This window comes from Falco biarmicus, chromosome 1 (assembly GCF_023638135.1).
Source record: "Falco biarmicus isolate bFalBia1 chromosome 1, bFalBia1.pri, whole genome shotgun sequence".
In the NCBI taxonomy this organism is placed as follows: Eukaryota; Metazoa; Chordata; class Aves; order Falconiformes; family Falconidae; genus Falco; species Falco biarmicus.
This window is the reverse complement of record NC_079288.1, coordinates 72,466,422-72,491,178: the sequence shown is the minus strand read 5'-3', so window position 1 is coordinate 72,491,178 and position 24,757 is coordinate 72,466,422. Positions and strand designations below refer to the sequence as shown.

The window sequence follows — 24,757 nt, the reverse complement described above, 5'->3', positions numbered from 1 at the left end:
GCTGATACAAACCAGGTAAGAACTAAGTTAAAAGACCTAAATATATCAGGTTTAGTCTGACTGTTTAGAACAGCAGCTCTCTGGGGCAAGGGGGAGGTAAACATCTGCACTGGATAAAGCAGTAATACAGGACCAGTTATTTCAGAAGCAGAGGACATCCTCAAATATGCAAAACACAGTTAGACGTGGGGATACAATCAAGTTAGCCTTTGCAGCAGATGTGATGGAAGCCTTGTCCAGCTTGTGCATACACAAATGAAGATGCTGAGCAGCTGTCAATCATACAGCCCTTAATGAAGCCTTGTGGATGTTTTATACCCAACTATCACTTTTTGTTTTTCTTCTTTATCCTTTTCACCTTGTGCCTAATTGATTACAAGCCTGATTAGCACTGGAATTTCTTCAGCTTCACAATACACTGGCCAGGAGGGGAACACCAAAGAGGGGCTCCGGCAGCATCAGTGGCCGTGCGGAGCAGTGGGTCCCCAGCTGTGATGGCAGCATCCCGCCAGCCCCACTCCAGCAGAAGAGGGGCCAGGGACTGATGTCACAGCCCAAAGGGCACCCCAGGGCAGCTGACCTCTGGCCCCGTGAAATCAGTTGCTCTTCAATAAAGTTCTTCGCACCCTGTGAACACTAACTCCCAAAACCCAAATTCAGGGTTTTGTCAGCTTTGCTTTTCAGAAACCGTTTAACACAAGAAATAGCATTCTAAGCACTCCCCCCTTCTCCCTCAAAGGATTTCACAAGTATCAGGGAGACAGAAAACTTCCTCTCAAAATATATTTTAAAATATAAATATATATTGAAAACAGGCTAACATATTTAAAAGAATTCCTAAACTGTAGTTTGTTTCACGTGGGCAGATTTCTGTGTCTTTATCATAGAAACCACAGCTGTTAATTTAAAAAGGTGTCTGATATTCCATTTTTCATCTCATGATTATTCCTTCAACAAGTAATTCACATTAACCAGTGTACCTTTTATCTCAGCAATTGATAAGAATTTCTGAAGTACTAATTTATACGACTTCTACTCGAGCTAAGGCAGCTCTTACAATCTTCACATCACAGACAAACAGCAGCACATAAGCAACATCTTTCCCAAATCACCCTTTCAACCACCAAATATGCACATCCTCAGTTAGAAACACCAAGCAGAACAGCGTCCTCCTCCACAACCCGCTTTTACAACCAAGGATTTTGTAATGGTAAGAGACTGCCACAGTAAGATGCACCGTTATCCTTCATTTGACTTCTCCGTGTATTCTTACTGCTTGCACTCAGTGATGTGGGCTTGAAGCTCTTGGAAAACAGCATAAATCTAAAACTAAATACCACATTTAGACTGAATGGGGTCTTTGAAAGTTTCCAAGCCTGACAACTAGCTCTTGGAAGAGCTAACAGCAGCACTTTTCTTGTATGCTTGCAGATGTGATGACCATGCCTACAGCTGATCCCCAAACCTTCACTTTATAACCTCCCGCAGCTTCTCTGCCTTAAATCTTCAGAAGCATGCATGAGGGGGAAGTCTGGAAAGACATGGAACAGAAAGAAGAAAAAAAAAAAATCTGGAAGGCAATTTTTAGCCTTTTGTTTTCACCTCGCTTACCATAAGTTCATTTAAAACTAAGAGTGCAGTTTTCAAGGCACAAAAACACCACAGTATAAAAAAAGAAAGAACTTTTACATTAAGGAAAAGAAAGAGGTTGGAACAGGATATCTCAATATTAATGCTTTCAAAGAGCTGAACAGAAAAATCATGAAAAGCATATCTTACCCATGAACATTTGGTGATTTTCACTTAATCGTACTGATGTATCACAACTTCGACTAAACTTGTAACTGCACATATTTCAGGGTATCAGGCAAGTTTAGAAAAGAAATAGTCTCTTTTTACTCAAGAACACCCAGAAACTTCAATTTTTCAATGAAGTCTCCTCATTTCAATTTAAAGAGGCCCCACTCGGCACCAGGGAACACTTCTCCAGCACAGCGCAGACTCTCATGCTGTAAACACGCTGGTGAGCTTTCCCCTTCTCATTTGCAGAAGACAACGTAAATCTTGCCTTAGCAACATAAATCATCTTATTTGTCATTAAATACTATTTTTCTGTATAATGTTAAAACTGTTCCACAATAATATTTTTTTCTAAATATAATGCTTCCCCCAAACAATGCTAAAAACACTACTTAGGTAGTCTGATATGATTAGACGGTTTTTAAAACAAAATTAAGAGAATTTAACAGCAACCTTTAACTATTTGTTTTGCCAAATGAAAAAAAATATCAGAACTCATCAGCAACGTTGAACCTTCCCATCCATTTGAACTTGGAGGTACAAGCTGTATAGCAGGAAAGGTTTTATTAATCGCTCTGGTCACACAGGGACATGAGCAATGCTGCTACAGGTTACCCACAGTGCAGGGAGGTGTTCTATCCTGACTGCCATTAAAGGGTATGTCTGTACAGAAAAACAAGTAACACTGCAAATTTACATTTTCCTTGGCAGGGAGCAAAGCACAAAAAGGGAGATGGAGGCGAGACGTTTATGGCCCGACCTGCCAAGGCAGACTGAAATAGGGCCAAACGCCACATGTGCTTATGCCTCTGCTCTGTGCCACAGCTTCCCTGTCTCTACCCCCGCTTAATCATGTACAACACCCATTAGTCATCTCCATTGCTGTGCTCTTGCCTTCAACACAAAACTATGCATTTTCTGAACACTGCTCTGTATCAAACCCACTGAATCAGCAAGCAATTGAACACTTCTGAGTCCAAACACAGCTACCCTCCTTTACAATACACTGCAGCCTGTTTGGGGAAGAAAAATAATTTCAAAGTAAATAAATCTTTAGCTTTGGCTAATTGTGCTTTGTGTTTTGCAGCTTCTTTATACCAAGAATTACATTCTTGCAATAATGATACACTACTTGTGAAGAGCTAATGTTTTCAACTAAAGAATATCTTGAACCTCAATATTTCACGAGTCTAATTCAGTCTCCAGTTGCCCCTCATCAGACAAGTTGTTTCTCTTCGTTCTTGGATATATATCATTTTTAAAGAAGAACCAGCTGAACCATTAGGACTAAATGTGCACATCTGAAAAACAATATCCTGAAACCACAAAGGTCACACTGTCTGCCAGGAAAAGCATCAGAACTGCACTCCAACTTGGCTGGTCCTTAGACACTGTCAGCCTAAAGCCAAACCAGTTGAGAGCCTAATGCTTCAAGCAAAAGCGAAGCTGTCTGGCTTGAGCTCTTCAGGATGCAAATGACCCAGTGTCAAGATGTTGTATTTGGTGAGGGAGAAGGCATTAATTCATATGAACAAAGTGACATGCTTTTCAAACAAGATTCAGGCCACACTTAGAGGGAAGTACTTCAGCCCATCTATCCCGTTAGCGTCATCATCCCAAAATCAAAGTTCTGCAGGCATTTTAAAGGACTGCTTAAAATACAAAGGCAAAGCCCAAAAATCAGACATTGCTAAGCAAAAGGAACAAAATATTTTTCTGGCAGGTAAAAATGTTTTCCCAGAACATCAAAATCCCTGTCATAATTTAATAGCAGCACCACAAACCATTCAGATCCAAAGGTCTTTGAGGACACTGGAAACATCTTTTAAGGAATTAAACACGCACAATGCCATATTTAAGTCCCAACCATGAGCAACTCAACAATAGCACTCCTCGCAGTCAGTCTTATCTTACCCCAATTCCAACAGATTACTTAGAAGTAGCATACCATACATCATTAACAAGGGTGACAAATGCCTTCCTCTAGAGAAGAAAAACTTATTTCCTACACTATTCTTTCAGCCTAACACAGGACAGAGCTTACCACTTGAATAAAAGGTTCACCAATGGCTCTCTACATATGAAATCTCAAATTGCTGCCATGAAGATTTTAAACCTAGTACAGGCCATCCCTCATCCTTACTCTAATATCTTTCCTGTCTACCTTACAGAGCCACCTTCATTTGCTACGCAGGTCTGCAAGGAACAAGAGCAGAAACGACTTGGATCATCACTCCCCGTCTTTATGGGATGGAGATAGAACAGACAGCTCCTAACTTACCTACCACAAACTGGGGAAGGCTGGTAGCAGGATCCTCCTAACACTGCTCCTAGGACAGCTAACCCCTCCCCAGCACTACGTTCACGATGCACTTACCCACAGTAGGGCTGCACTGACATTTAAAAATAACGGGGACCGGAGGTGGTGTTTGGTATTTTAAGTAAGACAACCACAGAACACAAACTAAGACCCAAACCTGGGAAGGCCCCACCACAATCTGACTAAAATAAATCCAGTTAACGATGCATTTAACAAACAGAAATGTATTAAGCAACCTTCTGTATTTAATGTACTGTTATTATCATTATATATGCAGTAAAGTCCTTGCCAAAGCCTTTGCAGCAAGCAGAGAAAAATTAAAAAAACTCTGCTGATGCTTTTTGGATCCACTACCTGGTAAGATCCAAGAGGCCAAATAGGAAGCTGCAACCACAGCCTCAGAAACTGCATAGCCACGAGCAGTCCGAAGTCCTAGAACTACCAAACACTCTTCCCTCTCCCAGGCTGAGTAAGCCAGTCTAGTCATCCCTTCTGCCACCTCTAAAGACAATTAGCCAAGTGTCACTTCAATTAGCTTTTTCAGATCCACGACCACAGAATACTGTACGACTTCAGAAGGAAAAAGTGGGATTAAAATAGGGCCAACTGAGGTGAAGCTGGAAAATAAACTGGGAAAGACCAGAGAAAATGAGACACAAGAAATCCCAAAGCATCTCCCTGCAAAATGCTGGGTACTACTTGGGGTAAAGCCAATATGCGTGTTTAGGAAAAGGAGCCTTCTTACACCAAGCTGGGTTTAAAATTACCTTTCTCACTTTTCGTTATCAAAAAGATTCATTCTTCCTAGATGAGACTTCTACAGTACACTATAAAACAACCCGATACATCCACATGCCTACATCATGCTATTTAATACTGGCAAGATTATTCTGCACATTCTTAACTCCTGGTGGCCAAAGTTTTTGTGACAGTATCCCATTGCTAGTCTTCCTCAGCCTAGGGGTTTCCTTTGGTCTTCTATTATTTCCCCTTTAGCCAGACCCTCAACTGCTTTTAGCTCCAATGACCCACTCCTCCAGTTTAGTTTCCCATCTCATGCCATAATAAATGTTTTATTAAAGACCAGATAAAATCAATATATTTAGCTTAACTCGCATGGGGTGGCAGAGGCAGGGGAGGGTGTAATTTACTCTGGCACAGTCTACCTGCAGATAAACTTACGCTGCATTTTGCCCCATTTTCCATTCATGGTTTTAACTACTCTTTCCTTTAATATCTGTTTTAAAACTTTGCATATCAAAAGACTGACTGTTACTTCTGTAAATACAAAACACTGGGCTTCAAACACACCGGGGCTGTTATGACTCAGGAAAATAAATCGGGTTTGCACATGTTCATATTCTATTACAACCAAACCCAAGAAATATGCAAAGAATGAAAACACAATACTTCACTGCTCAGGGCAGAAGTTGAAAATCTGTTTAATAAAAAACAAACAAAAACCCTTCATCCAGAACCCCAAGAAGCTTTCTTTCACTACAAACAGGGCTGATATATATGTGCAAATTAAACAGTACGTGAGGGAAAAAGAGGGGGGGGGGGGGGGGGGGAGAGAAAAATTCCCTCCGAGTAGGAAATGCAACCCCAAGAAAACCCACATTTTTGTTAACAAAATGTACCCATTAATTTATCTTCTTCGTACAATACCTAATCCAGAGCAATGGCATTTCTATCTGCAACCAACACCAGCACCCACCAACACTGGGAATTAGCCAAGCTCCTAATTGCAGAGAAGCAAGATAGCACCACAAGCTGCCGCAAGCCTTGGAAGGAGGTGTTATGCCACTCCGTGCTGGGGAAGGGACACACGAGACCTATCAGCTCAGCTGCAGGCACACAGAGCTCTTCCTCAGCAATCCCACACAGCTGTCCTAAGTCACACAAGTGTGTGTTTGTAAAAAAGGGCCACTGCCATGAAATTAAGCCACCAAATGTAAGCCAGTTTTGGTATCTAAGAGCATGAGAACAAATTCAGCACAGTAAAGCTCTACTGGTTATATATGCCAAGTTTATTTGGAGCAGCAATTAATGCTCTGTAAAGACTTCCATATACATGCCAGTCTTAATAGCAGTCACTCAAAAATTCACAGAAAAAAAACCCAGTATTATTCTCACTACACCTGCTGGGATGCCCAGGCAGCATGTAATATCCCTTTCATACTGCTCAGGAGTGCAGCACATGTAATTAAAACACCAACAGAGTTCCTTAATAATATTATGATCCCAAATTTGGTGACTGGCCACAGCCTAATGAAACAGAAGGACAATTAGTGACTTAAAACCAGGACACAGGCTAATAGTAAGATTTCTCTCATCTAGGGAAAAAGACAGAAGGACCCAAATGGTAACACTTACCAGCGAGTATTCAAGCAAAAAGATCCCTTTTGAGAAAAGCAACCTAGAAGAGTCTGGTACACTATCATCATTTCTAGCTCCTATTTTTATCTTACAATAAAAATAGTAATTATATAAAAAAAATTGACTCGTGGCTTTGGCATCACCAATGGCCCAACTCAGAAAATGGTAATTATTCCTCATTTAAAAAGCCAGTCTTGTTGGTGGTTTGGGGGTTTTGGGGTTTGGTTTGGGTTTTTTCTTTTGTGGGGGGTGGTTTGGGTTTTTTTGGAGGCAATCAACAACTGGAAACACCCAATGTCTCACCTTTCTTTTTAAGGCATTTTGGGATGACAACCCTCTTGATATGGAGAAATAGTGTGAAATGGGGACAATGGACATCGATTGTGATTGTATATGTCTGCCCAGGAATGTGGGTATGGTGACTAGTCATGGGTGCGATGTCTGGTCACACAGGCACACAGCTTTGAGGAGACGCCTGCCCTTCTTCCTCTAACAAAAGGGGCTATTTTAAAAAAGAATGAGAAAAGGATGAGAGATATTCCAATGCTATCTAGAGGGAGGGAGTGCTAAGTCTCCTTGCTGGAGAAGATTGGATGGTCACAAGAACATGAATCACCTACAAACCTGCAAGACCACCACATTCCAGGCAAAGGACTGATAAACTAATTAACATACGAAAACTAATTAACATACGAAGCGAGAGTAAGCGGCTTTAGGTAACGAATATGTATAGGCGTTAATTGAATATTCATTTGTTTTATTGTATAAATGTGAGATGGTTCGTCACTTCGGGCATGCACGCTTGTGGAGGAGCGATCCCCCGTGCATCTGCGCGCAATAAACATACCTACTTTATAACTTTCGAGTTACAGAGTCTAATTCCGCACGTCACTCTTGATTCAGAAGGGGCACCAGAGAGCCATGGAAGCAAACAAGGTGGACACTCACATGCCCCACAAGGCCAGGTATCCCTAGTGCAAGTTTCACTGAAATATCTTTTTCTGCCTTCGTAACGTGGGCCAGCAGTCAGTCACCACCTCACAGGACTAAAATCTAAAACATGCCCACTTGCCCAAATGGTGCCAACAACAGGCCTTCTCTGGCAACACTATCATTACCAACGTGCAACTCACGACCAAAGCTCTCAGTTAAAAAAATCCATACAGTTAAAGAAGTTCACATCTCACAATCAGTATTTGGGGGGGGGGGGGGGGACATTCCCTGTCACATTGCCTGTTCTTAGCAACTCTTGTGCAGCGTCTCCTCAAACATGAAGCCAGCCTTGGTGTCACCTGAGGGAGCACACCTCCCCACCAGGGCAGCATGACCTCATCCACGAGGCCGAGGAGCCAGTCTAACATCACACACCAACTACCTCGTGACAGCATGAGGCACCTTAAGAGACAAGGGAGCTGAGGGCATCAGGCAGACATCTGGGCAGGTCTGACCTCAGCTGGTCTACTCCTAAGCCCGTCTCTGCAAGTTGTTTGGTCCCCATAAGCTTTTATTTTTTATTGTAGGTTGCACCTCTGAGCAACCTAACCATGACTGTTATAATACACTGTGGAAGTGGTGAAGCTTTTTTCAGGGATAGCTTGAGGACAGAGTAAACCCCATCACAGCAGCAGAACCTAAACACAGTATCTAACTACACAATCTCATTTAGGATGCAGGAAAAAAGTGAAGACAAGACTTGCTGTTTTCCCTTGTCTCCTTCCACAGTGCTCTACGATTAATTTCTGAAGATAAAACTTCTCATTTTTTATTTACATGAGATATTTATGCTTGGCTGACCTGGAAGAATCCCATGGGCTCTAGAAGGCAGGGGGCTCCAAGAGAGCTGGCTAATATTCAAGCATCACTTCCTCCAAGCTCAAGATAGGTGCATCCCTCTGAGTAAGAAATCAAGCAAAGGGGGCAGGAGGCCTCCATGGATGAGCAAGGAGCTTCTGGCAAAACTCAAAACAGAAGAAGGAAGGTCACGTGATGTGAAAAAAAGGGACAGGCCACTTGGGAGGAATATAGGGATGTGGTCAGAACATGCAGTAGGGCAGCTAAAGTCTGTTTGGAATTAAATCTGGCAAGGGAGGTCAAGGGCTTCTTCAAGTACTTCAGCAGGCAAAGGATGACTAGGGAAAATGTGGGCCTACTGCTGAATGAGGTGGGTGCCCTGGTAATGAAGGACACGGAGAAGGCAGAGTTACTGAATGCCTTCTTTGCTTCAGTCTTCACTGCCAGGCCGGCCCTCCAGTTTGCCAGGCCCTGGAGGCAAGAGAAGTCTGGAGAAAGGAGAACTTTCCCCTGGTCGAGGAGAGATCACCTGAGCAAACTTGACACCCACAAATCCATGGGCCCTGATGGGATGCACACCTGAGTGTAGAGGGAGCTGATAGATGTTATTGCTAAGCCACTCTCCATCATCTTTGAAAGGTCATGGAGAACAGGAGAGGTGCCTGAGGGCTGGAGGAAAGCCAGTGTCACTCCAGTCTTCAAAAAGGGCAAGAAGGGAGGACCCAGGAAACTACAGGCCTCCATCCCTGGAAAGGTGATGGAACAGCTCAGCCTGGAGGTCATCTCCAAGCATGTGAAGGAAAAGAAGGTCATTAGGAACAGTCAGCATGCATTCACCAAGGGGAAACCACACCTGACCAACCTAACAACCTGCTCTAGGTGAATCTGCTTTAGCAGGCACGTTGGACTAGATGATCTCCAGAGGTCCCTTCCAACCCTGCCCATCCCATGATTCTGTGACTTGATGTGGAAAGGACAGCATTTAAAAAGAGAGACTTCCCAGTAGAGTTGCGTTGTTTTTTTTAAATACCTGCTCCCCATCAGAGGGCATCAAACCCACACTTATTTCACCCCAGTGCATTGCCTCTCTGTCTTCAGTAGCTACTTGGTAAAACCAATCTGCTCCAGCTGCATTACTCTCACCTGAAAGGCTCTCTGCAATTGAAGGTCCTTTAAAAGAACAGTTTTGCTTTAAGTTTAAGCATTTCATTGAGCTTAAGATAATGTGTTACTTTCTAGGTATCGCCAACAACTATGAAAACATCTATTTCAAAAGCATTAATAATTTCACTATCCTTTTCTATATGGCATGCAGATACTACCTCGGATTGTATTAGCCTCCAAAAGAGCCAAGCATTTGTACGTGCACTACTCTGCTTGGAGCTTGTTTCACTCACAGCTTTTGAGAGGCAGAAACACGGCTCATCCACAAGCCTGCCACATTCAACTAACAATCCTTTGGAAAACACTGGTTTTTAATCATTGATTTTTACTAACCAGCTGTGGCCATTTGACAAGCTTTGCACAGGGTCTCTCAAGGCCTTTGAAAGCTTCCTGTTGTGCTGTGAAAGCATTTGAGTTAGCTTATGCCTCTGAATTAGAAATAAATTACAGGCACTACTACATTAGGAGCAGCCAAGAAAATGCAAAGGAACGTAGGCTGTGTGTGAAACTCCCAGACCCAAACTTCAGTTTCTGTGAAACAAAAATATGTTTATTCTCTAATTTAGGTACTTTCAGAACCTTTCAAGACAAACCCAGGCCTGTCCTTAAAACAGACAAGGGGAGAAAAGAAAGAAACCTAGAAAACATTTTTAAGTGGGTTTATATTGTAATTAGTACAGAGCATGCCTCCCCACTGCTCCACAGAGCTGAGGCATTCTACAGCCCATTTCATCATCTAACTCTTCCGTGTAATTAAAATTCCTCTTTGTCTTATTTATCTGCTAGCTTCTGCCTCCACCTGAGCTCTCTGGCAAGTGATCTTCCTGAGACAGCCTTTAGGAGCATCAGTCTTCTTCGTGGAATCACAGGGTATAAGTGTCCCTCTCCTCAGAACATGTCCTCCCCCAGTTTTTAAAATCTACACAACTTCAGCTTAATCCTCTACCATGACGGATCTAGAATTTCAACACCTCCTTTCAAGCTCGCCTTTCAAGCTCACCTTCTGCCAGAAGGCTTCACATACTGCTAAAACAGCATGCTGCATATACCTGTGCCAGAAACATTTGCTTGCAATCTCAGTTCAAAGAGCAACCCCAAAAAGGGGCAAGACCAGTTTCCCACTTGAACGCTGGCCGCTTGAGTAAGTTCTCAAACGTTCACACTGAGCAGTGGGAAAAACTTGGGATATGCTAATACCACATGCCAAGCAAGAACACCCAAGAGCCCAATGCCGCTCTGCAACTAGCATCCACCCCATTAGTTTGGGAGAACTAATGATGCTAGTACAAACATCAGCATCCTGTGAATTTTCCATCCCTGTAGAGCAGCAGAAGCAGTATAGGCAGCAGGAGCTAAAGCTCAACACTGGTTCAGTTTGAAGTTGGATCAGTCACTTGGCGTCTCCTGAATCAGCTCCACCGTCCACTCCTCGTTTTACCTCTGGCGTGTCGTATGGCCTTGCAGTCTTATTTTAAACCTTGGCGCACACATTACTTAAATAATCCACAGATTTAGAACATCCTCAGGACTTACAGAGATGAACCTTAGCAGCTTTCCAGGAGTAATAGGATTTATCAGGCCAAAAATTAAATCGTTACAAACTCAAATTTCTGATTTACAGGAGAAGCTCCTATTTCTTAAATCAAGTCCTAGTGCAAGCTGGAATACTGTCAGACAGATTGAATGCTATTTCTTCCAGCTCTATATTTACACTTCAAGGATTATGCAGAAGCACAGAGCAGCAGGAGACACTGGCCAAATGCCTCGATGTGAACCTTTTGGGGAAGGTTCAGAGAAGTTTGGGTTATCTGTCTTCAAAAAGCTTTTCAAAGCAGTATAGATCTAGATATCCATTAAAACTAAAAGGAGGAGGATCCAAGCTTTGAATTTAAGGAAAAAATAATTTTACCTTTTGTGCACATGCACAAAAACTTGGACAAGCATTGCGAGGAAGGTGGGTTTCTCTTCTGCCATGGAAGGAGGCACAGCAGAATAATTTCAGCCTCGCCCATGTAAAATTAGCTATTTATTTTGGATAAATCCCACAAAATATTTTCCACCCAGCTAGCACTCCTACCTGCTGGTTTAGCAGCAGCAGACTGAAGCGCTGTGCTGCACAATGGCAAGCGGCCAGCTGCCAACTCCTTTGCCTCTCCAGAGGCTGGGAGCAGGTCTGCTCATTAAAGCCACCAGCTTTAAGACCGGACAGCAAGGCAAGGACAGAGACAGCTCTCAGCTGCCACGTCTCTGGGGCTCCCAGTGTCACCGGAGCCACTCCTATCAAGGAAATGCTTTCACACAGTCCTTATCAACAAGGCTGGCTGCAAATTTAGGGATACACCTCACCATATCCTTCCAGTCAGCCATTCCCATCACTGTAACATGCATACATATATCAGAAAGGAGAGAGAAGAAAGAGCATCATCACCTCCTGGCTCAACTGGAAAAGCACTGAGGGACACACACCCCCTTTTCTACTCAAAACCAAACAAATAAGACCACATCATCCCACCACATCTGTTGCTACACACTGGCTGGCCAAAATCAGAGCGTGGAGACTGTATTTCAGAAACAGCATGCAGTAGTGCTGGCTGATTTTCAGCTCAAAGCAGGCTAGGAAACAACTGAAACATGACTTGCACTTGAGGTACAAGTCTTTAACAATACTCTGAGGGTCCCACTCTTCCAGCACCTCCTTGGCATCCAGCCTGACATCCCTGGGAGCCTTCCAGTCGTCCCTCTTGATCTCCCCTTCCCTGCATAGATCCCTCACTGAAAAATACCTGAATCTTCTATGGTTTTCCATTGGAGTTATACTTCAGTGCAAGGGCATCACAATACCAACATGCTCTTAGGCTGCAGACACATTTCTAGGGACCACTATGTGGTTTCCCTGACAAACAGCACCATCTTTATCACATTAGGACATATCTATAATTGTTTTCAAAAAAAGACTTACTGGTCCCTAAATGTCCATATACCTTTACCAGAGAACTTCCTGTACTTTACCCCAGTTTAAATCCGTACTTGCATTAAAGGGAAACGTATGGGACATTTTACTAGAAAAAGTTTAGACATGACAAGAATTGGCAAAAAATGCAGTTAGATGAATGCTGATATAACAGCATGTAAAGATTATAAAATAAAGTTAAAACACATTTATATTGTCAAGTATGGTTTTCTAGCAGTTCCTGCATGTGTTTAAATAACAGCACATGTTTAAAGCCAACATTGCTTTGTCACCAAGTTATTTCAATATCCTTGGTAGTCCTCTTACCAGCCTACAAACTCATCTAGCAGTAAGTCCAAGCTTCCGAGAAGCAAACATCAAATACATTTTTTAATGCATCTCTTTTCAAATACACAGATATCATCAAATGTTTTTCTTATATTTAATAACTTTTTAAGCTAACCTCAAAAAATTTTTACTTGCCTGGATACATGCAGCTTTTCATATATAGATGTGTTAAACCACTCCCTTTACTGATGGTTCTCATGTTGTTTCACTGTTTCTCTCAAATGTGGTGGGGAGGAAAAAAAAAAGAAAAAAAAAAAGAGAGCGGGGGTGGGGGGAAGCAAGCCAGCTCCCACAGGACTCTAAAAATATGAGTTATTTCCCAAGCAGGCAATTCTCATTATCTTTCAGATTCAAATTATCTTTCTAATTTTTCCTTTTCTCTCTACCTGTCCGTATATATTCCATTTCTGTTGTTTTTTCAAGCTTTTACACCTATAATTTTCGGAAAAAATAACAGCACAGTTAATTTCTTAAAGAGCAAGGATTTTTTTTCAACATTCCAATTTCTTCTAAAAATTTCACACCATAATAATCATCTAACATAAGTAACAGAGTACAATGTTGTTTTGTTAGCCTGGATTAACAGAAAATCTGGGTGGGGTATTTTCTGGCATTTCACACAAGCACACACCCACCACGCACTGCTGTCTCGTGAAGCTATGCATCATCAAGACGGGGTTTTTAATCTATCAACATCTTTAATAGGCTTCAAAGCCTCCAGCTACCCCACTCCGCCCCGCTCCCACCACAGTGGTGGGAAAGAGCAGACGGGTGATGCTCACGCCACCTCGCACGTCCCAGGTCCCCAGTGGGCTTGCACGAGGGCAGCAGCTGCCCACCATGCTGCCTCCCGCCTGGGCCGAGCGCTCCTCTCCCAGACGGCAGCATCCCCTCCAGCACCAGGACTGAAGCAGCGTGGGACCGTTACAGGTGTAAACACCAGCCTTCAGGCCTCTGCGGTATGGCAGGGCCACACAAGAAGAGGAAGGGAACGAAGGAAGGCAGGACAAACATAGTGCTACAGTACCATCCCTCTGCTAGCCCTGGATTTCCTTTCCTAAGCCAGCTCCACACTGGCCCTCTGCCTCCCCAGGGACCACGCACCCGCTCCATCACCACAGCACTGGACTCCCTTTAACCTAGCAGCAGGGCTTCTCCCCAGATGTTTTGAAACATTAAAACCATCTATTTCGTACATTTTCCTGTGTCAGAGCAAAACAGCTTTATACACAAAGGAAAAGCGGCCATTTAAGCTTTCAAGAGAGAAGAAAAAACAGCAAGAAATTTTTGCAGAAATTACTTTCATTCCTTTGAAATACTTTACATCATTCTATCAAAGGGAGCTACCAAAATTTAATTCTCTCCTAATAGATACTTCCACGCTCATGCCTCTTTCTGCTGACCAGCATCACCACAGTCATTTAGACAGCACGCGTTCAGTACCAGCCACTTCACAGGCAAACAGAAGTTTCCCACACCAGAACTGCTGGGAGACTCCCGGCGCGCCTGGCCATGTGAGACCACACACTCCACAAAAAGCATCATCTCACACCCAGGTGGGATCAGGAAAACTATCACATCGAGATGCTGCCTCTCCTGCTCACATACAAGACACACAGGACCTAACAAGGTCATCAGGTGGTGCTGGAGGCTCCCTTAACACCACGAGTATCACAAACACCCAGGCTCCCTACTGTATTTACTTCCAGATTAGCTTCTTTCCATAAATTCATAGATTGTGCCCTGTACGTATGTATCCGTAACTCATGTAAGCAACCTAATTGAACTATCTTTCCATTATGCTGCACTTAAATCCCAATTTAATCCAGCAAGTGCTGAATTCTCCATGTGAGAACAACTCCCCTCCTTATTTCTCTTCCTTGCAATCCCCTTTCATCTTTCATGCTGGTTCTCTGCACAGCTTCCTCCACAGCTACATAATACAATACCTTGCTAAGAAACATCCCTTCCTAACAATAATCCTCTTTGCAAGTAAATTAATAAGGCAAATGTAAACACGAAAGCAATGAATTAGTTGTCACATTTACCCTAACTACTGCTTCCAGTTCCTTATAACAAAATTCTATATCAAATACATGGTATGGCTTAATGTCAAGCTCCTCATTTGCCCTATTAGGCAGCTGGCCAGTAAGCACCCTGCAGCATCTCCCTCCAACCCATCTGAGAAATTATACTTATGATGTTTCCAATAAAAGTTTAACTAATTTGTGCCAGTATTAGTCACACCAAATTACTGTCATTTAATAACTGTTTGGAGGGCTTTCTACCCCAAGAACACTGCAAAGGAATGACATGTTTCTGCAACAGATAACGAAATATGTAAAGTTTACAGTAGTTTGTTCTGCTCAAACAAGTTAATTCATAAACGTAGGGAACATTTAGTGCCTGCCAGCTTCCTTCCCTGTGGAATCTGTCCTTTACACACAATAATTATACCAGAAAACCTCCGTAACCAGCTAATAAACATAAGAAAAAAAATCAGTTGTGACTAAAAGTCCCACATGAAACACATTTTAGCACTAATATCGAACTTAAGCGGTAATTTTTAAACACCTATTCTACACTTGAAATCTGCAGAAGTAGTTTAGAAATGTTCTTTTGGTGCCTTTGAAAATTAAACTGCACTTGCACTAACAGGGAAGGAAAAAAAAACCAAAACCAAAAAAAACCCACACCTTCAACAAAAGACCTACACACATTGAAAAACTGCTTAAAAGCCTATCATAGCAAAGCATGTCTTGTGCTTACAGGAGGGTTTTCCCAAGGGCAGGCAGAGCTGATGCTTGTCTGATGGATATATTACCTGGGGTGCAACATAATCCAGCAGCGAAGACAAATGAAAGAGAGAAAGATTTCTGTTAGATTTCTACAGAGAAAAGGACCGGCAGACAGTGAGAACTAGATGACTAAATCAGTAGGTTACAACTCTTATTTCGGCATAGCTACAGGAGAACATCACCAAGATTTTAGCATAGGTTTTTAAATTGTTAAGTCCAAAATATTAAACTGTCAAATATAAGTCTTCCAGGGGTTTGCTTAAAGTACTTTACAGCAGCAGGACTATTCATAAGGTAAAACAAACCAGAATTACAAACACTGGCTAGCTGGTATTGAGATCAGAAGCAGAAATGTACATATTTTGTAGCAAACCTTCCTCTGTCACGTTATCACTCTTAATGAACTGCTACTCAAGTTAGTAGTTTATGTCCATGAATATCCTAAAGTAAACTCCATCTGACTTCATTCATCTGAGATCAGTGTTCAGTATCAAATGCAGCACAGACTACTAATAAAGGCAGAAATCTGCATCTAGTTAATCATGCTAATTGTTACACAGGCCACTTTAAAGAGGCACTAATCAGTGTTATACACAGATGCAAAGTTTGTTCAGCAGTAAAAATCACCATCTAAATGCTTACCCAAACAAATACCACATTTTCAGGAGAGACAGAAGCTCAGCATATTTTAGTGAAAAAAACTGATTTGATAGTAGGAGATAGAGGTTCACCTTGAATCTTAAGCTAAATCGAATTTGACCTTTTTAAAGCATAAAACCCCCCACTACACAGTATCTACTCATCATCCTGCAGGTGATGGAGATCAAGTGCCTGCTGCCTTTGTCCAGACAGACCCCATATTCCAGTCACCTCACTACAGAGTCAGCCCTCATACCCGTGGCAATAGGCTTATGCAACCAGGTCCTCTCAGACAAGACACTGCTACACCAGCATCCATTAGCAACCCCAGAGCACTCTCTACAATTTTTCGGTCACATTCTTCTGCCTCCGTATGAAACATCCTTTGCAGAAGGTGAATGGAAAGCAGTGAAAGAGGCTGCCGTCTCAGCAGGGATCCAGGGAAGTACAGAGCTGTAAAGCCTAACACCTCTGCTGGGCTAATAATTAACTCAACTGATGCTAATGATAAAAGTAGACAATTTGGTCATCTGGATAAATCGCATACTGTTTGTATGGAGAGAAACACTGAGCTCTTCAAAGGTGCCAAACATGGATGAGGTACATCCACTCACTTTGACCTATCTGAATTTCCAAAAGGATTTGAACCATGAGCCTTACCAAAAAGGGCTTTTTTTAAGGAAACTAGGCACACAGATGCAAAAGAAAAGGTCCTACTTGTGAAGGGAGAGATGTCTGAAAAATAGCAGCAGGGTGATGGTAAGAGTAAACCATCTCTTCTTGGAACAAGCAGAAGCCTGCAATGAAGTTCAGTGCAGACCCATGCTCAGACTTCGGCTGTTTGACACATTCATGTGAGACAAGGAAAGGGGAATGAGCGGCGAGCTGAGGAAGTTTGATGATTATAAAAAAAAAGTATTGTGGTATCGAGGCCAGGATGTGAGGAATTTCAGACAACCCTGTGAGACTCAGTCAATAACATTGCAGAGGAAAGCTAATGCAAATAAACACAAGAGATTTAAGATGCACATAGGAAAGACACAACCATGGCTATATGTAACTGAGGGATTCCAAACTGACTGTACTCTTGAGCACCATACCATTTCACAGGTTCACAAAATTAACTTGCTAGCAGTCCAAAAAGCAAATCAAACATGAAAGAAAAAAAGAAAACAAAACATGGTTATGCCACTGTATAGCCCCCAAAGCTCACCTACATGTTGAAAACTGTATACAGCCCTGATCCTCCCATCCTTGAGGACATACAGAACCAGGATAGACTCCTGGAAAGCGATGCTCACGATCAGGAACAGCTTCCATACAAACAGTATCTGAGTAGGCAACTCTTCAGGCACGTCAAAGTGAACTTGATGAGGAAGACTGGGGTCTACAAAATCATGAGTGGCATAATGCAGGATCACTCACCATCTCTGCCACACAAGAGCCAAGAGCCACCAAATGAAGGAAGCCAGCTGAGAACAAGCAGGAGGGAATTCTTTACACAGAAGCAGACCCACAGGCAAGCAGCACTCCTGGCCAAAGGCCGTGGAGGCTGCAATGAGGTCCCAGGGGGCCATAAGCAAACCAGACAAGCATTTGGAAATGAAAGCCACCCAACATAAATGAGGAAAGGTTGCACCCAGCTCTGGCTGAGAACAGCCAGAGGCTCACAAAGCAACTAAAGATGAGGTTTTTAATAAGGTCATCCTGTTTCTTATCTTTCCTTGGGCATCTGCTTACAAGGGGGGGGGGGGGGGGGGGGGAATAAAGGTTGCAGAAAACAACATCAAGAAGGGAGCAGGCTGAAGTTAAAGGGTTAAAAAGAAAAAGGAAACTAAAGCAGGACACCACACTAAGCATCCCAGCAGTCCCCTCTGCTCCTTAAAGCTCTGGGGACAGCAGTAATTAGTCTTCTGCCCAGATCCATAATGAGACAAAGAAAGAGAAACAGGCACAGAGGTGCTGGGATCCTGCCCATCAAGTCTGGAGCCCATCAGCCCATGGAGCTGTGGCCAGCTCAGACAGGGGCAGGAGGAGGCTGGCAAGAAGATCCCACTCTTTCACAGGGCGGCAGATAGGAAAGCTATAAACCAAAAAAAAAAAACCCATAAGCTCAGGAAGAGGCTTTGGAGGAGCCAGATGAGGAACTGCAGCTTCATGCATTAGATGTACATGTTCCAAGGTCTCCTTTTCCCTGCAAAAGGGATGTGAGTCACAGAGTCAATGAAGCACATCATAAATTCATCCATTTTCACTTCTCCTTGATTAATTTTCTTACATTTTATTTCAGCAGCTGACAGATTAGCCTAAGGTATAAATCAGCCTGCAAGAGGTCTTCATCCCTCCTGATGGCAAGAAACCATTTTCAGTCACAGGGCAAGGAAAAAATGCAAAGCACCTAAAGGCACCTTCAAGGTGCTCCTTGGAGATGAAACCAGCCACCGTGTGGCTTGCTTGAGTCCTTTACTGTATACTGGGATACAGAGATGAACTCTTGGTTGGCCCATCACAGCTGCTTTTTCATTTCTATATTTATTACACCTCTTAGAAGTGGTCAGGTACTGCTTAACAGACACAGGACCAATTATATAGCATCTGCAGCTGCTACTATGCTGTGCTGCGTACACAGTATTTTTATAACCAACTACAGACTTCCCTATGAGTTCAACTACTGCAACCACCATGCTAGAGAAGTCTCAGCTGTCCTGCATAACATCAAATGAGAAAAACTCCACGCACAATTAGCCCAACTAGACTTGTTTTCACATTTGCTTTAAATTGCATTTATTCCAGACCTTCAGACACAGTGTAGTTTGGAATACTGGTCTCAGCTCACACCACCTGGGTCTGCTGTACAGCCCCCTCCAAAAAATCCCCTTTTGAGAGGATTTATGAATTACTTCAACAGGAAAAAAACACAAAGGTTTTCTACAGTTCATTTTTTAGCCTGAAGGATAATAAGCTCAAACAGCTCAAATACACACACTAACATATATCCTCCTTTTGCACAGTTTTGACTTAGAATAAAAAGGAATTTCCACACAATTATATGCAGCTGTAAGCCAACTCTTATTATTTTGGAGGGGGGGGAACTAACATGCAAAACATTTCAGAAAGCCACCACTAAGTACATCGCTTTCTAAGAAGTGATAGAAATTGTAAAGCAAGCATTTATTTTTGTGCCAGTTTTGAATGTCAGATTTTAAAAATATGAAACACTAGCACAGAAAATCTATATTCAGCTAACTCAGACATACAGAAAAGCTTTTCCTGAATCACCAAGCCTCATCTCCTAGCCACAGCTAAGCACACAATATAAACTTCCTCCATATCGTCAAGAGCCAGTTTAGAGGACTTGCTCCCACTTCTCCCATTTGAAGGTTGTTCTAGAACCTCACTCCATTTACGGAAGAACCTGTCTAAATTCCAGCTTAAGTTTATTCATGCCAGTTTACATCCATTTGTTCTCATGCCAACATTGTTCTTTAGCTTAAATAGCTCCTCTCCCTTTCTAGTGTTTAGATCCCTGCTGTATTTGCAGATTGCAATCATATTCCCTCTCAGGCCTCATTTGCTAGGCTACACAAGCCAGGTTTTCCTTGTCTCCCCCAGAATAACTGGTGTTTCTGTTCCTCTGCCTCTCTCTGCACCTGTCCCACTCACAGCAAAGGCAAGAGGACCCATGCCTGGCACTCTCCAGGAGATCACAGCCACCCCACCACCCCTCCTGCCGGTGTCCTGGCCTAACACACTCCAACGTTGCGCCTTTGCTTTCTCCAGGGCAGCAGGACAGCAGCAGTTTGGTCAGCAACAAGGCAGGGCATCCAGCACACCGCCTGCTTTGCTGCTTCCAGCAGCAGGGCTCCTTGCTCACAGCAGAGAGCAAAGGCAAGACCTTCTCTTCTACTAGCAAGGGACATGTGGTACAGCTTGTTTTCAACGTGGATGATTTGTTCAGATGTGACTACACACCCTAGGTCAGAGCTCCTGAAAAGCGCAGCCCTGCTATCTGACAGAGATGTGATCAGTGGATTACTCACCATTACCCACCAACTGCCAGGATTCATTTTAGTTTTTCATAGTTCTGCTAAAAAATCCTCACAGTGGGTGCCCTCAAGTACCCAAATTCCTCCCTAACTAGCTCCTAAAGTCACCACTCTCTTCAGCTCAAACCCTGCAGCAGCCCTGCCTAGGGTCCTCAGGGGTTTCCTAAGGATCACAATCCCTCCTCACCGAGGGCACAGCAGAGTCCACCCAACACCCCACCAAAAACAACCAGTCTTGTCACTAGTTCCCAACTTAGCTGCAGAACTGAAAAACAAAAGAAATAATCCAAGTTTCAAAGTCATCCATTCCTTCTCCTAGGAAATTATCCCCACGCTGTTCTAATCTATCACTTAGATGCCTCTTTCGCCAGGGACACATTCACTCATGCTGCTTCAGAGCCAAGAATCTCCCTCCTCATTACAACCAAGTCATGTATTCTTCATAACGCATGGTAAAACTATTCTTCCTCCGGAAGAGTCCTCTCCAAACCTCGATTTCCCTTAAGTGGCCAAAACCCCTCAAAATAAGAGACAAAAAGTATTCCAACACTCGTCACTGTAAAGGAAGAATAAAAATACCCACACTCGGCACGGCTGTTCCAGGCAAGGAAGTTAATCAGCCAAGATTTTGTCCCAAGGTCACCATAAGAGGATGTCTCTCCCTTGAAGTGCTAGGACATCTGCACACTTATTTTAACCAAATGCAATCACGCAGGCAGAAAATAGTTTTAAACACAAGACAGGCAATTCAGTCAGGCTTTCAGAAAATACTAGAGCATGAGATGGCAGGATGATGACATGTCAGATCTAGAACAAACTGGAGGAACACAGTGGAGAGCCAGAGGACACAGCAAGCCTGCAGCAGCACAGCAGCAACCCATACCTCGGCTTCTGGGGCAATACAGATCCTTCAGTGAAGCACCGAAACTCACTGCAGACACTGTTACCCTGCACAACTGACCGCAGATACCGTTATCCTGCATGGCTACCGACAGCATCCAGCAGCCACAAAGCCCACCAGCCCATCGCCAGCACAGGGCTGGGTTTCTTCTTGGGCTTACTTCTTTTGTGTTTAAAGCACAGAAGTGCACTTATCCTCCCCAGCAGGCAGGAGCCCAGCCAAAAATTACAAAATACTGCAAACAAGCAGGCAAAACAACAAGTTACAAACAAAAACCATTATACTTTCCATTTTATCTGTCTGAACTCGTCCTCTATCTGCAAGGAGAAGCGGCTCCGCTGCTGCCCTGGGACCCAAGCGAATTCCTGAGAATTTCAGGTGGGACTAAATGGGATCCCCGTTTTGTTCCGAGTACTGTATTTTTGCATATCCCCATTTGCAACCCCACATGCAACCCTCCAGTACGATTTAATCACGAAATTGAAAAGCCCACTGTAATAAACCCCCCCAAAAAACCCAAACCAACACAAACAAACAAACAAACCCCACAAAAATTCCCCAAAAAACACCAAACAAAACACACGACCAAAAAGAAGCTGCTACTTCTACAGGCACTTCTGCCACTTCTCCTGCTTTTTACCTCACACGCAGGCTCCCCCCCCGCCCCCCCGCCGCAGCACAACGGGACCCGCCGCCGCTCCCACTCGGCGCCCGCGGGAGGAAAGCCCGCGCTCGCACCGGGGCTCCGGCCAGCCCTGCAGCAGCGGCGGCACGGCCGCACTCCTGCACGACCGGGAAAGGCAGCGGGAGCGGGGCGGCGGGCCGGCGGCGGCACCCGGCACCCGGCACCGGCCTCGCACGCCCGAGGCCGGGATGCGCCGGAGCCCCCCCGGGCAAGAACAGCGGGAGCCTTCCCCGGCCTCCTGCCCGCTCGCACCGGCAGCGGGCCGGCCGGAGCGGCGACACCGCACACGGGGGGCCCCGCGGCGGGACACGCCACGACACGCCACGACACGCCGGCCTGCCCTGCCCGCCTTCCCTCCCTCCGGCCCGCCGCGGAGCGCACCTGCCCGCCGCTCCGCTCCGCTCTGCGCTGCGCCGCCCGCCCCGGCGGCGCCCGTAGCCCGCTGCGGGATGCGGCCAGCCTTCCGGAAACGCTTCCCAGCCCGCTGCGCTTACCCAGGAAACGATTCCGGCCGCCGGCCGCCGCCGCCCCTCCTCTCCCTCCGCCCCGGCCGCCGCCCGCAGGGGGCCGGGCAGGCGCGGCGCGGCGCGGGGAGGGGGTCGCGAGCCGCGCCGCCATGTTGTGCGCGCCGCCGGGCCCCCGCTGCCCCCCGCCAACCGAGCCCCGGGCCGCGGCGGGGGGCTTCCCGTCAGCAGCGCATCGGTAGCCTGCAGAGCCCGTGCCCTTCCGTAGGGGGGGTAGCGTTTGTGCGGGGCGGCGGGCGTGCCGCTGGAAAGAAAAGAGAAATAATCGTTTCTCCTTAGGAGAAAGCGTCGGGCTTGTGCTTGGCGAATGCCAGGTCGAGGCGAGGCAGTAGCAGTTACGGTCTCCAAATGCCACCTGCTGTGTCCCAGCACTCCCCCAGCAGTGAGGAGAGCCAGAGAGGTAGGCTGGCAGGCAGGTTTGGAAGCCCACCTAGAAGAATGGGTTGGTTTCCACGCTGGATTTGGGCTCCAGTAGCAGCGTGGGGGTGGGTTAGACGCCCACGTGGCTGATGGACATGGCGACCCCTCTAGCCACGGGCTGACGGGGGTCTGGGCACCAGCGCCGTGCTGTTCTTGTGGGTCTCAAAAGTTACGTAGCCGGCACGGACGGAGAGAAACGGGCCGTTCCGCGGTGCGGCAACATCCCTGCTCCAGCCCGCTTGCCGTACTGCAGGTACGCTGGGAGTAAATCCCTAGGCACGGCTGGAGGTGGATGAGTACAGAATCACAGCAACGGCCCAGGCACTTGTTTGTGAGGCTGCAAAGAACGCAGCCGTGGGAAGACCCTTCTGTTTAAAGCCTTCCACATCTGTGGGATTTTGCCTGTTGTGTCAAGACAGGCTTTTGAGATTACAGGGGAAGGAACTGCTCGTTGCTAAAGGAACAAAAAATCCACATGGGATGCTAGCTCAGTGGAAAGTGTGTAACTGCTAACAGACCTTTTACTCCCACACCTCACAACCTTAGGACGTCCCTGGAACAGCAGATGAAAACAATCGGCAGTAAAATACAGTGTCAGTGTCATACTGGAGTGACCGAAGATATACAAGGAGGTCAAAGAAGACTATTACAATAATGAAATGGCCAGCCTCATTTTCTCTTAAATGAAAACACATTTAGCAATCCTGCTGAAGTGCCCGAGTCTACTTTACAATTTATCACACCATTTATAATGGCAAATCTGTTTATCTGGAAAAGATGCTTCTTCCTATGCATTCCAGAACCTTCTTCGGTATTTTGTTCCTTGGCTTTACAACTAAGCTCCTGGTAACAGCAAAATGCCCATGAACTGAGCACAATTAAAGGGATCATTGAGATCAATAAGAATACAGCATCTTTAATTAGAAATATTTATGGGTTTGGAAGATCATATTGACATCCACTGGGCTAAAGAAGAGGAAAAAAAATGCAATTATAACTCTACAGTGATGAATAAGAAGAAGCAACAATTAGGCAAAGTTGTAATAATTCAGAGCAAAGCACCTAGAAACCACGCTTTAATACATAGTCTTAAATAGATTGTTCTTGTTTGTAGCAGTACCCACATTTTTCCATTTGTCTTAAAATCAGACGTGATTTAAACTTCCAATTTGTTTAAAAAGAGCAACACTTTTATAAGCTAAAACTCACATTTTCATTTATATTTTTAGATCCAGAACTATGATGAAGCTCCAAAAAAGGCCTTCAAATAGTCGTAATGATCTGTAATAGAAACATGTCATCAAGATCAGTTCCAGAAGGAGCTGTGACCTCCTGAGACATCCAAATGTGGTTCATCAAATTCCAGCATTTGCAAATCAGGGTGCTTCCCTTTTCACAAAGCACATCATCCAACAGGAAGGAAAGCTTTTATGCTTTGATGGCACACTGGAGCAGAACTCCCCTGGAATTTGCACTTTATTGCCTAGAGATGCAAGGCAACTATCGGGTTACCCAAGATTATTAGTGAATAGCCTATTAATACATTACCCTGACAGAAATGGCCAGGCAAGACACTCTAAAATTCACATGCCTTTGACAAGAAGTGTAAAAGCACTGCATGCATTGTGGTTTTTGCTAGGCAGTTAAAATTGTGATTAACATTTATTTACGTACTCTATATAATGCACTTTGGATTGCAGTATAGTAAGCAGAGTCGTAAAAATGAAATGTTGGGGAAACTAAATAAGGAATTTTATATACGTCCTAAATGGGCAGCTGCTCAATGCACTCAGACTTCTCAGAAAAGTGGCTGTACTGCTTGCATAGGCTCAGCCTATACAGATAGGCTCAGCCTATACAGATAGGCTCATCAAATACAGATCTCGGTTAACAATCCATTGTGTTAACTGTCCGTGTGCAATGAAATAGTTCCTTCAGTTATTGATACAGAGCACATAACTGCCTCCGTACTGAAGACACAAGCATCTCGTG

At 44.4% G+C, this 24,757-nt stretch overlaps 1 protein-coding gene across 10 annotated transcripts in view; it reads right to left on the bottom strand.

The window, feature by feature from the left end:
• APBB2 (amyloid beta precursor protein binding family B member 2) overlaps positions 1 to 22,564 on the bottom strand; it is a 189,868-nt gene extending 167,304 nt beyond the window's left edge. For 9 of the 10 annotated variants that reach the window (XM_056342972.1, XM_056343000.1, XM_056342982.1 and 6 more), the window contains exon 1: positions 22,203 to 22,307. The gene's annotated coding sequence lies outside the window, so the exon portion shown is untranslated. The other variant, XM_056342934.1, reaches the window with a different exon arrangement.
• Between the last annotated feature and the right edge of the window lie 2,193 nt (positions 22,565 to 24,757).